General features: G+C 41.8%; 2 long non-coding RNA genes across 5 annotated transcripts in view; one reads left to right on the plus strand and one right to left on the minus strand.

The window, feature by feature from the left end:
* LOC135293382 (uncharacterized) overlaps window positions 1-14561 on the minus strand; it is a 29246-nt gene that overhangs the window by 6195 nt on the left and 8490 nt on the right. The window contains exons 3-5 of one of the 4 annotated variants that reach the window (XR_010355473.1): window positions 11002-11143; window positions 8241-8362; window positions 7474-7611 (exon numbers count right to left, since the gene is read on the minus strand). This is a non-coding gene — a long non-coding RNA (uncharacterized LOC135293382). Of the gene's footprint in view, window positions 1-7473; window positions 7612-8240; window positions 8363-9634; window positions 10246-11001; window positions 11144-14561 lie in introns of those variants that run through there. The other 3 variants (XR_010355474.1, XR_010355476.1, XR_010355475.1) reach the window with 3 other exon arrangements.
* Window positions 1044-7386, plus strand: LOC135293383 (uncharacterized). The gene is made up of 5 exons (XR_010355477.1): window positions 1044-3929; window positions 5520-5646; window positions 6437-6570; window positions 6743-6906; window positions 7066-7386. It is a non-coding gene; the product is annotated as an uncharacterized LOC135293383 (long non-coding RNA).

A 14561-nucleotide genomic window follows, 5' to 3' on the forward strand; every position in this document is an offset into this window, starting at 1 on the left:
TGCCAGATGGTATTTTTAATGGAAATGAAACAAGCAGCATTAAAAATAAAAAAAAAAACCAAAAAACAAAACCAACCAAAGAAGTCAGATTTCTGTATCTGAATCCTATAGGAAAGCAGTCTTCAAGGTTGTTTGCAACATTTGCTGCCATTTCTCAGAGCCTGACATGATGCTTTTTGTCCTAGTGAGTCTGCAGCCACATTGCCAACAGACTGGAGCCTCTTAATGTTTAGAAAGAAATAATTCATTTAAAAAATACCTCATTAAAAATACCTGACATAATCTCTTTGGAAATTTCATTTTTGTTACCCATTTGTTCGATTTTCTTACTAGAAAGCCATCTAGAAACTGTTGTGGCAAGTTGGCATTGGTACTGAAAGGCTTGGCTGGGCCATGAGCTTTGTGCTCTGCTCCTCCCCAGGCAGCAGCAGTACTCCTTGAGAGTCACCTGCTTGCTGTGCCTGCTGCCTGCGTGTACTTGAGTAGGTCACACAGCATCCACTGTTTATATTTACCAAATTGTTTGTTAAGGGTCAGTAGTTCATTATAATCCCAAGTGGGATTCCCGCTCCCATCTTGCTGCTCCTGGGTGCTTCTGATAAAGGCAGGAGAGCTGCTGCAGGGTTGTTACTGTGGAGGGAGGGACAGACTGTCACCAGTATGTCCTGCCTCACAGAGGGCTTTCTTTGAAAAATTGCAAATAAAGAGCAGGCAGAAGGCTCCAGATGACAGAAGGTATAGCCTGGTCACTAAATGTACTAAATCCTCCTGCACCCACTCAAAGAAAACAAAAGTCTGTCCTGCCTGGAGCTACAAGGGCTGTCTGTTTTTCAGAAGCTGTAAAGGTTTTGCTTTTTTCCTGAACATTTGTGGTGTGAAGCCTGCTGTTGGTGGCGGCAGTGCTTCCACAATGGAAGAGCGTGAGCTCTGCTGGGCAGCAGTGATTGCTTCCCAGCATACCAGCCAAAATGCTCCCTCTTTCCTCACTCCCCACAGTGAGCCAGATAACAGCCCCGAGCCTGGAAGGAAGAAATGGTGAGTCCTGTGCCTTGAGCTTTGTGCAGTGTTGCTAAATCCAGATGCTGAGGGGTTGGAAAGCAGTAGCAGTAAAAGGCTTGGAGATCTTTGGACCTGTCTGGTTCTTGGTGTGCATGTAGGATTCATGTGTCTGGGTTTCCATGGAGGCCTTGTTTTAAATGAAAGATGAGCTTCTGTGTAATTGTGAGACATTTGAAGATAAGATTTTGGGGAAACAAGCAAATGCTGTGATGTTCCTGAACAACTGTGCCCAGCCTTTGGGTGTCTGAAAGCAGAAGAGCGAGGAGGAGCCTTTTGCCATGGGTCAGATTTGGTTGTGGTTCTTACATGAGGTTTGTGCAAGGACAGAGTGTGTGGGGTCTGAAGAGCTGCCCTGCCATGCCTGCAGGCTTCTCCTGGCTGAGGGAGAGACCTGCAGCTCCTTCCACCCTCCCTTCCCTGGCAGAACACTGCTGCTGGGAGATGCAGCAGGGGCAGGGCTGCTTTCAGAGCCTAGTTGGAGAAGACGTTACAGGCATCACCAGGAGGAGTCTTGCTAGGTTCTGTTTCTCAGGCCAGGTCTTATGAACCCTCAAAAGGGAACCTAACACACCCAAGGATAGCTTAGCTATTACCTTTGGAGGCAAATAATGAGCAGGATGGCTTCTGCTGCAGTGTTAGAAACAAAAAGGTTTAATAAAAGGCAAAATAACAAACAGAAAAACTCGAGCCAGGTACAGAGGTCTGCCCCTGGTATAAACACCTCACAAAAGCCACTTAGTTCTTTTGTTCTCCTCTTTTCTACCTGATGGGCCAGGCAGGACTTTTTGGCTTCTATCCAATTAGATGACCCCGAGTTTTTAGTGAAGCCTCTGAGGTCCTATGAGGTGGCTTTTCACCTAATCATTGAGAGAAACTTCTGGGCTTCTTTCCTTTTTTGGGGAAAAAGGCTAGCTTTGCCACTCTGTCATTAGGGGGCACACTCCTACACTCCTACAGAGTCTGGCATTACCTTGCTGCCACTCAGCCCAGAGAACGCTGCTGCCCTGCTTAAATATCCCAAAACTGCTCGACCAGCCTTGGGTTTGGAGGAACATCACCTCTGAAAGGTTGACTCATGCACCTGAGGAAATTAGTGTGGAATAAAGGCTTGGGAAAACTGAAATGAATCTGAGCATCAGCAATGCATCAAGAGACACAAATATTGCTAAAATATATGAAATGAAAGTTAGTAGAAAAAATGAAACGTTTAGTGAAGCATGCAGAGCTGGAAACATTGCTATGGTTATTACGTTTTAATTAGTTGGAAACTGTTCATTCAAGCTTGATTTCTGTGCAGTGATTGTCCTAATGTGGTTGGGTTTGGGATCTATAGTTTCTGAATTTTCCTTTCTTTATGAGTTCTAAGTCCTGAAATATTCCTTGTGCATGTGTCCTTCTGGCTTCTGGGGTGCTGTGGAGGGAGATTTTTTTGTACACAAATTTTGCAGTAAATGATACCATTTACTGCCTAGTGGTACTTGTTGTAGCCCCAGAGACTTAAATGGTCCAGCTCAAAAGACATTTCATGTGAAAGGAAACATTTGAGGGTGTTTCACAGCAGGAAAGTAGTATCACCTTAGCTATTTTATCTTTCAATATTAAAAGGACTGAGAAACTTAGGGCTTGTGTTTTCACAGTGCTCATGAGCTCATGTAGCCTCTGTATGTGCAGTATGCACACAGACAGCTAAGTGTGTCAGTGAAAAAACTCAAATTAAGTCTTTTTCTTCCACTGAAAAGTTTCCCCTACTCAGCTGAGAATACTCCATTACCATTAATATACTTCATAATACCTGTTTTCAGGGACAGGAACATTTTTAATGCCTGGTTTCTCTTCACATGAGTGAATACAGATCTACCTGTTAACTAGAGCATTGGTACCTGGAATTAAAATGGCATATTTTGGGCATCACTCTGTGTGTCTGTTTTCCAATTCCTAATTTGGAAGTTTTTATCTTTGCTATCTTATCTGATGCCTTCTGGAAACAATTTTCCCTTAACACCACTTCATAAATTTCAGCATACACTAGACTGAAGGTTCTGGGCCATTTCTCACATTTTGTAATGAATTTTCTGGTTGAATTCTTTTACGGATAGCACCTCATACATGCAAATCAGTGCCTAAGATCCTGGTGGATTTTTTACTGATTTTATGTATACATCTCTAAGAACTTGTGATATATTCTGAAAAGCTAAGCTGCCACTGAAATGTGCACACTTATGTTTTCCAAGGTATTAAATTAAAAATCTGAAAAGGGATAAGAATAGGCTAGAATAAGCCTATTAACATAAAACCAGGTAAAATTAGAAACCAAGTGTGTTTGCATAGTTAAATTTTATTTGGAATAACCACAACAATTTGAAATAACTACCAGATATGTTGTCAAATAGCTGAATGTTATTAGGGAAACTCACTTACATTAATTTAATTAATGCCTCAGGCTTTACATGAGTAGCCATAACACTAAGATGATTAATCTCTGATTGTAAAAGGAAGCGCCAGTATAGTTCTGTGGCTTCAGAATTTTCCTCACTGGGCAACCCACATGAATTTCAATTTGGAGTTTAGTTAAACCTTCTTAAAAGATAGTTCCCATCATGTCATGTTCTTCAGGGTGGCTGAAGGTGGGGGAGGAAGGCAGGGGCCTCTCCCCTGTGAGAGCAGATCCCAGCCCCCTGTGAGCTCACAGGGAAGGTGCAGCCTGGCTGCAGGAGAGGTCTGCTGCTGAGGGAAAGGTGGTTCTGTGGGGGTGTTTTGGGCACTAAAGGTGTGGACGTAATTCCCAGAACCGAGCAGCTGCAGAAAAAGTCAGGAGTGTCAGTGGAAAAGAGTCACAATGAGAGGGATCCTGCGGCTGCGGAGCAGCACGAGTGAGTGCGTGCTGAAGGCACTGGAGGGGAATCCCTGGGGAAGAAGCAGCGCTGGGCATGGTTCAGAAGGGCAAGCAGGGCCTTGTTTGCATGCTTAGGGACTTTGGGTCATTGCAGCCACTGCACACTCAGATTCAGCCAGCTTTCAGTAGCGGAACAGGAACTCCTGCAGCTCTGCCCCACACATCTACTGCACCACAGAAAGGGAAAATAGCAATTTGTCACCTCTGTTTAAAAAGGACTTTGGAAACATGTCAATGTGGCTTTTGTCAAGAGAAATCGTGTCTGAGAAATCCACTGCTCTTTGTCTGAAGCACTGACATGAGTGTGGATTAGGGTGATTTGGTTGGTACAGTGTGCTCAGATTTTCCTAAAGCTTTTGATAAGCTCCTCAGTCGGAAGATCCTAAAGAAGCAAAACAGTAGCAGGATGAAAGGAAAGTTCCCTGCTGGAAATGATGTGAGGAGTAGGAATAAACAGCCAGGTATTTTAGTGGGAGCTAACAAGTGGAATCCCACAGGGATCTGCACTGAGTTCTGTGATGTCTGGCATATTCATAAGTGGTCTGGAAAATGCCCTAAATAGTGCTGGATGCTTCTTTGATGGAGTTATTCAGGGTAGGAGAAATAAAAATCTACTTTTAAAAACGTGGTGAGTGGCGTTGCAGTAAAATGGCAGCCTGCATTTGGTGCCAATAACCACAAGATAACGCACATGGGGAAAAAATAAACCTGACTGTACCATGCTGAAATGGGCTTTAAACTACCTATTGTGGCTCAGGGAACAGAGCTCAAATTAGCTGTCAGTAATTCTAAGAAATGTTGGCTGAGGGCAGAGCAATGCTCAAAAGCAAATAGATTGTCAGAAATTGCTAGGGAAGACACAGCAAACAAAATAATTATTTTGCTGTCTATTCACCTCTTGATTACTGTGTGCTGTTCTGGTCTCCACGTCTAAGAAAAGGCATGCCAATGTTCAAAGGGGACAGAGAAAGCTGACAAGTGTTTTCACAAAGAAAGAACAGCTTCTGAATTGAGATTGATTAGATAGACTCTTTAGATGGCAGAAGGGAAGGTGGAAAGGCATGCGATAGCGGTGTTTAAAATCATGAGTGGCACAGAGAAAATAAGTAGCAAATGATTGTTTGTGTTTCTTTCAGAACAAGAACAAGGGACATCAGGTGGAATTACTGGGTAGTGGCTTAAGCAAACAACAGCAAACTTGGTCCTTGTGGTGTGTTATTAAAGTGGACCCAGTCTTACAGTATCTGCTGGGTGTCAAGAGGTTAGATGGGCTCAAAACCAATGAGGCAAATTAACAGAAATAGAAAATCTATCAGGGACTAATAGGCGAGAAGATGACATTTGTGCCTGAGGAGCTGCCTGTGTGGCAGGCTCTGGATGTGGGGAAGAGAGAGCAGAGAAAAGGACTGCATGGTTACCCCTTTTAAAATTGTTTGCCTTGGTATCTGTTGCTGGTTCCTATTAGTGATGGAATACTGGACTAAGTGGACCTTTCATCTGATCCAGTAGAATTCTTCTGCATAATGTTTCTGTTTAATGTTTTTTTTGTGTTTTGCACATAAAATAGCACAGAGACCCACAGGATCCCACGGTTTGATCCCTGCTTAAATAATTTTGACCCAGCCTGGATGTCCACTTGTAATCTTGAAAGAGAACGTGTGTGGAAGGTCTCATTAACCCAGCCACCTGAGAAGGTGAGAGCCCTGGGGACTACAGTAGTGAACCAGAGGCACCCGTGCCTCTGGGTATGGAATTTGGTTTCTTGTGGGATAAGTAAGTAAAATGAATACCAGTGCTGCATTTTCCTTCATTCTGCAATTCAATAATTTCTAGTTTCCTGAAGAGTACCTTTTGCATTGTACAGTTTATTGTTCTGCTTTCTGAGCTTGTGTATAACATGGATGTGCAGGAGGAAGCCAACATATTGCCATTGGTTACAGAATGCCCCTTTAAAGCAGTGACAAAATTACTCTGTAGCTAGAAGTGTGACCATGAGAACTGCATTTTGATACCAGGAGAATGTTGAACTAGAGTTAAATTGAATGTCTGTTTCTTCAAGGAGGGTAAATTTAATCAGCTGCTCAAAATCAAATTAAGGGGGAAATCAGTTTGGAAAAACACAAGAATTACAATATAGCTAATGACCTGAGGTAATACTGGCAAGAAATTTGCTTTCACATTATGAAATGAAAAATTGTTTCTCTAAGAGGGAACTGCTTGTAGCTGGTGATTGCCTGCGGTAGTTCAGAGCCCGGTGTTTCCTTGCGAGAACAATTAAAATGTGCCGCCCTTCCACCATTCACTTCCCCTCCATTATAGTAGTAATACCAACAGTTATTATACTGTGATCAAGCCTGTCAGGGTTTCGATCATAGTATTATTTTCTAACTTGGATGTTAAGCTGGAAATGTTTTCCCCGCCCAGCCTGAAGCAGCCTCTTGCAGCTGGTGGTCTATGAGTGATCCTCAAGTGTCATGTCTTTAGCAGGAACACAGGCTCGCCTGCAGCAGCAGTCCTTACAGGAACCATCTCTACAGCTGGGAATAGAAGGTGAATCCTGCATCTTGCTGCAGAGAGGAATTTGGATTTTAATGTACAGATTATTTTGATTAACATGGGTGAGTAGAGGGGCTTTATTCAGTGTGGTTGAAAGGCGGAATGTCTTCCCCTGCTGATTTATTTCCAATATAAAGAGAAGAGACTGAAGGAGCTGTGGCTCCAAGGTACTGCTGCTGTTCTCATCCCTGAAGGTGATCCATTCTGGCATAAATTTGTCTCCCTTATTGACAGAGAATTTGGAGATGGTGGCCAGAAGCTGCAGCCATGACTCAGTAAGAAGGGGAAAAGTGCTGCTCTGATATTACCTAGAATTGCATTTAACTTGAACCAGCACAGTGCCTTGCTCTTCTGTGACCTTTACCCATCAGGAGTTATTAGCTAATTGAATTCAGAAGGTAACTCCCTAACTGTTTTCAAACTAAATTAACTTGCTTCAAGGGACCAAGTTGTGTTTGTATTTCCACAGAGATAATGAGTTTAGGCTTCAACTGAAACCTTGCCAGATAATGAGGGAAAAATAAATCAATGACCTCACTCTTATCTGGTCTTAACAGGCAGGCTTTCCTTTGCTAAAAGTGACCCTGAAATGGTCTGGATTGATTCACACAAATACCGAACCCTGCTAAGCAGAGCTGTCCTGGGGAACACTTTGCTCCATGAGGAGATCTAATCTGAGCATCAGCAAAGCTGCAAGGATTTGAATCACAGCTTTTCTTAGAGTCAAAATGAATACTTCTGAGAAATTCAAATGAGCAGTAAGATGAAGAGCTAAGGAAGAATTTAGCTTCAATACTTATCAGAATAAAAAAAACATTCTCACACTTGTGCCTGGGACTGAACAGTCTTTATAGGCATGTACTTCTCTGATTCTCCATAGACATATGCTGCTCTGATTATTTTATTAGCTGGTATTATTAAATAAGAAATGCTTTATAGACGTTAAAGGGAGATTGTTGCCTGCTGAGAACTGGTGTAGCTGTATTGGTGGAGATTCTTCCTTTGGTGCCTTGATTAATGGAAGAAGTACACAGCTCAGAAATGTTCCTCTCCAAAAGTACCTCCTTACTCTCTACATAGATCTCTCAAATGAAGGCTTAAATCTTCAGGTAATAGATGTGATTAATAGTAGTTTTAGAGAATATATGAGGCAATCTGTTCAAATATGCAGATGTAAGAGTCAGGGGATTTTAATTACTTGTGAAGAATCTGTAAAACCTACTCTTAAAGTCCAAAAAAAGAAAATTGAAATTTTATGGTAGCAATAGCAGCAGTAGTAGAAAAGACCATTCTGATGTAATAAGAGATGTGATGTTTTAGGGAGAGATGGTTGCTTTTATCAAATTTGTTGATACAGGTTGTAGAGTGCACCAATTCTTCTGTTGTTGAATATAAAGGAAAAAGTGCCCTGAGGCAAAACCCCTTGGAGATGTGCAAAGCCTGACTGGACACAGCCCTGAGCATCTGTCTTTTCTGACTCTGCTCTGAGCACTGGATGATCTGCCTTCCAAACTCAGCCAGTCTATGACTTTGTGGACCTAGAATACATTTTCAATGAGTGGCTGGGATCTTCTCATGGCAACTGGTGCAGAGAACAGAGCCCAGGTCCCCTGCAGGGGAAGAAGGCTCCTGAAAGGGTTTCTTTCTCATGAATCAAACTAGGCTCCTTGTGTTGCTTTGCTTTTTGTCCTTTTGAAAAACCAAAATCCCATGCAACTTTCAGACAGCTTACCTCCTGGGAAGAGTCTGTGATTCCAGATTTATCAACTGTGAGAAGTTTGCCTCATGGACATAAGGGAGTCCCACTCAGAGCAATCTTCATCAGTGTCTGGCTTGGGTGTGCTTACTTCAGTGCTGCATCCAAAAGGATAAATGAACTTATTAGGGAGGTGGTTTGATCTGGAAATAAAGTTAATTCATTCTAAAAACATCATAGAATAAAGCAAAATGAAGAGAACAGTCCCATAAAATAAATCAGATATGGAAATAAAATGTCAGAGGCTGAAATCATTCTATGTAATGCATTTTATTTTTCAAGTATTTGCAGTGGAAATGTTTCTTTTAAATGGACACATTTGGAAAATCTTTTCATTAAAGAAATTAAATGAAATTATCCTTTGCCTTATTTAAAATATTACACTCTTTTAATATTTTTATATATTGTTTCTGTGATTATTAAGATTAAAAGAATATAAGGTAAAAAAGTAGATGTTTGAGAAGCTGCTTTAGGTCATTTTCTTCAAGTAATTGCCATAGCTCCTTAGTGACAACTTTAAGATTATTATATAGCCACAGTACTGTAGGGATGGGAATTAAGCCTTGAACTTTAGGAAAATTAGGATATTTTCTGCCAAGAAAAGTGATGGCCTGAGTCTTTGCACTTGGTGGAGATCCAGAGACCATACAGAATGTAACATGCCATACAAAAGCAAGCCCCACCACCGTACTAACAGTGAAGAAGTTGGCTGCTATTTGATTGCAAATGTGTTAAATAGATAACTTTGTCAAAGAGTCAAAACTGATTTGTTCAGCTGGATACATCTTCACATGGAAGCAGAATATTCAGCTAATACATGAGCCACAGCTTTCGTTATAAAGCTTTCACCTAGTTTTAAGTTGTTTTGTGGTAAGCAAATCCTTCTTTTCCTTTCTTGTCAGCTGTTGCCCTGCCTGTGCAGGGCAGTCCACTTGACAGCCAGGGCTCCATCAATTTTATCAATGGTCACCTACTGCCAGAAATGACAAAAGGCAATTCCCCAGTCTCGGGGCAGTTAAAAATACATGAGAACTTCATGTTATTTGAGAAGTGTTTCCTTCCTCCATGAAGCTTATGTGGGCTCACAGATGTGCACACTTAGAGTCCAAGCACAAATACATCTGGTCCCCTTATCTTTTCAGGTCCTGAAACTAAAATAGATTGGATCACCCTCAGTGATAAGACTGAATGTCAAAACAAATGGAGAAGGAAAGTTTGTGTTTGTTTCTGTGGTTTTGATCTTTTTGTTTGGGTACTCTGCAGACCTCAAGCTTTCCCCACACTTTGGATTTTCGTAACCACTTGCTTTCTGTCTCTTGTGTGCAATCTGGTTTCTAAAGAGGTGGGAGTTTGTTCACCAGCCTGTCCCCCACAGGCAGCATTAATGAGCTCTTTCTCTTCCACTCACATCCTATTTTCAGGAAATGTGTAGGAACTTAATGACTGTGAGACTTCTGGCTTGTCTTATTAGATGTAAGTTGTCCAAAGGGCTCACAAAAGGTTAGGGAAGAGACACAACAGAAGACAAACAGTCCTGGATGCAGACACAAAGAGCCTTGTTTCCTTCAGAAATGTTCGCATTTTAGCTTTTACTCAGAGTGACTAGAGGAACATCTGGAAAGAAACAGTGCTTTTCTGCTCAGATGGTTCTTCAGACCAGGGACTTTCAGGACAGGGCTGAAGGAGCCTGCCTGGTTGCCTCTCCCTTGTTTGATCAGTCTGGACAAATCTGAGCATCCCCATCCCTGCTGACCCACAGCAGGGCTTCATGGCTTCCCTCTCACCTGAGCAATCTTTGCCTTTCCTGGTCTTGGTCTTGGTTTTAGTGTCTGCCAGTGAATCCACTCTGAGCTGAAGGAGGTCATCATAATGTGACAATGTGGGAAACTGTTCTTCTAATTCAGACCTTTAACAAACTATTCAGTTTTGCTTTCCTCAGCAGCTTGCTTGCCATGATCCTTCTTCCTCCATCTTCCCTCTCCTAAGTATCAAAAGCCCGGATGGATGAAACCATTTTGAAAGAGCTGGTGTCCAAACAGGTGGAAAAGACTTCCAAAACTGCCACTGGCATCAACCTTCTTCTCCTGGAGGCTTTAAACTGGGCCACTCATTATTCTTCCTCTGCCAGCTACTGAGTTTCCAAGTGCAGGTTTTCTGTGCCAGCAGCAGCTTGCTGCCTGCAGTCACACCACAGCACTACAAGCACTTTCTGCTTGTCTAGATGGGTTCTGGATGCTCTTTCAGTCACAGCAGTGTCTTATCTCTGGTGCCTGATGAGTCCTTTCCAGGTACCCTCAACCCTTACATACTCATCTCTCTCCTGTTCTTGTCCCAGGGCCTTGCCCAACTGCTGGGGCTGACCAGAGGAGCAGGTCTGGGACATTTCCCAGCCAAAGTAGCAGGATTAAAGTCAGAGCAGTCTTGTGTCCCAACAGGGATTCTCCTTTTATGTAACCATAGGCATAAAATAACAGTAGCTTGAAATTTTTTCATAGGCTGTAGGGGATCTGTGTTTTGGAAAGAGCTGTGTTCATCCAGGTTGTTACTGCAGTGTAGGAAGTCTCAGACCTTGGGCTCCAACTTTTCATTTTACTTAAAAATAATTGAACTGAAATGAAACAGTCCATTCTGCTTAAAATATTACCCTGCCTTTTTTTTTTTTTTTGGGTGTGTGGAGAAACTTAAAAAAGTATGTTTTAAATTCTAAACAAGGAAGGATGTTTCTTTTTAAAATTACCTGAAGATGTGATTTTAGGTCTATTTTGTCCCAAAGTCAAGACTTCATGGCTGGCAATTCCTACTAGTTCTGTATGCTATGCAAAGCAGAGTCAGCCTGAAGGCAGCAGGTGGTTACAGATGCTGTGATACTTTCAGTGATACTGTTGAAAGAAAAGCAGAGATGGACTTACGTGTTGTTAAAGTTTTGGTGGTTTAGTGTACTATCAAAAAGACATCACAACAGCTACCTACAACTTACTGGAGATGGAAAACACCAATTTAATGTGGAGTTGGTATGCATAATTATGTTCAAATTCTGCTGTAATAATGTTGTCCATATTTGCAATACTGTAAATGTGAAAATGAATTTCTGTCTGAAAGAGTGCCAGTGTGAAGCAGCATATAATTTTGTTTTTGTTTGTGCTGTACTCTGCATAATTACTGTAATTATGCATATTAGGCTGTTCTGTGTAATGGCACCAGAAGGTAGATAATTTTGCCAATGGAGCAGCTTATATACATTTTGTACCATCTACAGAAGTGCTTTGAAGATCACTTAATACTGCTGATTTGCCCATAATAGGTCAGAAATTATTGCTGCTGCTTCCAGAATGTCTATCTGGAAGAGATGTCTTCCATAAAAATCAGGTGCTACTAAAAACATCAGAACTTTGTGTCTGAGAAAACAGAGAAAAGAAAAAGTATAAAAACCTTTAATTAGCTGTTAGGGCCTCTACCAATATGGTAGGACAGGAAGATACAGCACAGATTATACTCTGCACAAGAAATTGCAAATATAGGGGAATTTTAGTGGAATATAGAATGGCCTGGGTTGGAACGGACCTGCTAAATGCCATTTACTTATTTTTCAACAGAACAAACTTAGATCAAGATACTTAATAAAGAACTAACATGAAAACTTAACTTTAAAATTATGCTAAGCAGAAGCACATTGATGAAAGAGAAAACAAAAGGGGGAGGGAATGGAGATGGGAAAAGTGAGGTCAGGCAGGGTGAGGTAGGCATGGAGTGAGATGCTACCTGGGTAAACTCAGAGTTTCAAAGGAAAAGTGGTATTTAGGAGATGGTTCCTTCAAATGTTCAGGAAAAATGCATAAAAGTAATCTTTTTTGCTGTCTGAGGTAGTTGTTAGTAATTGTATTAGGGTAACTGTGAGTGTTTTGTGTGCAGCAGTGCAGGTGCAGTGCTGGGACCAGCTCTCCTGCAGATCTGGCTCTGGCTGGCACTCAGTTGCAGTGGCCAAGCTTTTCCCAGCATGGAAAAACCTGGCATGGGGGGTCCTGGGGAGCCAGCCCTGTCCCTCTGTTAGAGGAGGGGGTTTCTAGGTGGTGTTCTGCAGATGCTGTGGCCTGGGAGAGCCTGGCACATGGCTTTGTACACTGGTCCCTTGCTCTCTGTGAGCAGCACCCTCTTGGTAGCAGCTGTTTTCAGTTGTTGCTGCTATCCCTCAGAGTGATGGATACTGCACAAGGCTTTTTTATTTCCTGCCAAAAGAATCATGGGTGGATAGGTAATGACTCATTTGTCAGAAAAGTTTGGGAAGTAGTCACTGAAAACAAAGAAGTGGAGTTGTCTGGGGAGATGAGCGGGGCACAGGGTCTAATTCTGTCGTGATTTTCTCTTGTGTTATGCTCTGCATGCTCCTCAAATTAGGGCTGTGTTCTGTGGGAAGGGATGCCTGAGTGACCCTGCTGCTCAGATGCATTCAAAGTGTCCTCAGCCCTGGAGGAGCAGGAGTGCTGCTGCTAGATAAGAGCAGATTCTCTGAGAGGATCTTTATGTCTACCCCGTGCTGAATGGATTCACTCTGAAGCAAAAGCCACATGAAAACCTTCACTGTCATTTTTAGCTCTCCTTCAGAAGGCATAGTTTGGCAGCACTGATTTAAGATAGGCTGTGTGGGGTATGCTGTTATTTATCTTGTATTGATCTGGTGATCATAACCCGTGCTTTCCTGAGATATAATGCCTGTGACTCCCTTCTTGTTTGGTAAAACTGATCTGCCACTTGCCATTCCTTTGAAAGGCAGCAGCACACCTTGCCATGGACTTCAGCTGGCACATTCACCCTGTTTTCTTTTTTTTCACCCAAACCAGGGTAGCCCCCATGCAGCTCTGGAAGGGGCTGGCTGTGGTTGTGTCCTCTCCTTGGTCTCTGTTTGAGGGGACTCTGCACTCACATGTCATGTGAGGTTCTGGGTTTTGACATCGTGCTAGAAGTCAGAAACTAATAATGATTTGGCTATGGTGGCCCTGACAAAAGGCCATTTATTCCTCTCTGAAATTTAGCTGAATTAATTTCCACTCATAAAAGCAGACACTGCTAAATGTATTTTTCCCTGAGTGATTTGAAATGTTGATTGTTGCTTTATTGACTGATGTGCATTTCAGTCGACCCACTCTTCTTTTGTTGACAACTTTGCAGAATATTTCAGGTAATAAAAAGCTGTTTTCTCTTTGTTGGTCACCTCAAATGTATTTATGTTCTTCAGATAAAATTGTTATTGCTTTGGTTATTATCTAAAAGAAAAAATGGTTATGGAAGTTGCAAAACCTTGATTATCAGCACATAGGAAGGGTGCTGTCATAATATAAAACTCATGTCCAACTTTCTCCTTAAAAAGGAAAGTGAAAAAATCCAGTCAAATGACAGAAAAAAAAGAATTAATCTTAAAACTCCGAATTCAATCAGTTTGGTATTGAGCTGTAGTTCTTAGTGACCTGGAGTCACTGACATGGCTGGGGACAGTTTTGCTCTAATGTGCACAAGGTCTGAACAAATTTTTTAGCCACTGCCAACCTTATTTCCCCAGGAAGTTTTTTAGCTGAAAACTAGTGTTTCTGCACCGCTTTTTTTCTGCTGGCACAATTTGTAAACTTTAACTGCTGATGTACTACCAACACCCTTGTTCTGAGTACATCTTGGACTTGTTTTTTAATCTGTGCTTTCATTCCTGAGATAATTTTTATCATTCATGTAGAAGGGTATAGCAAAGTGGAGGCCACACTCTCACTTCATGCTGCACTTCCCTGGGTGATACAAGTAGCTCCCCTACAAGGTCAAGCAGTCCAAGTGCACTTGAAGAGTTTGGACAGTTTCACTCTGTTTTTCAGGAGATGTCAAATGAAAGTCTCTCTTGTTTTGATGCATGAGACTTTAGCAGTACTGCTTGCCTAAACTAAATTGTCCAGCATAAAATCAATCAGATATTCAAACTTGTACAGTGGAAAGTCTAAATGTCATTCATTTACTTGCAGGGACGTGAAAGTCTTCATTGATTTCTTAAAACCAGTGAGTTATTTACATTCCTTGGAATATCAAAAAGAAAATGGAAAAAGGGAGTGAGGCAAACTTATGTCACCTCATTCTTTTTCTGAATTCTAGATGTCAGATTTTGGCCAGTAATTCCTAATGAACATAAGCAAAGAAATACATTTCAGACCAGTTATCCTGCCTTTTGTCGAGCTGCAGGTACTCGAGTGAGAGAGGAAGATAAGAGAGAGTACACAGTGATGCTTCCTTAACATTCTCTCAAATATTTCCTTAACATTCTCCCAA

The sequence above is a fragment of the Passer domesticus genome, chromosome 2 (assembly GCF_036417665.1).
Source record: "Passer domesticus isolate bPasDom1 chromosome 2, bPasDom1.hap1, whole genome shotgun sequence".
Lineage (NCBI taxonomy): Eukaryota > Metazoa > Chordata > Aves > Passeriformes > Passeridae > Passer > Passer domesticus.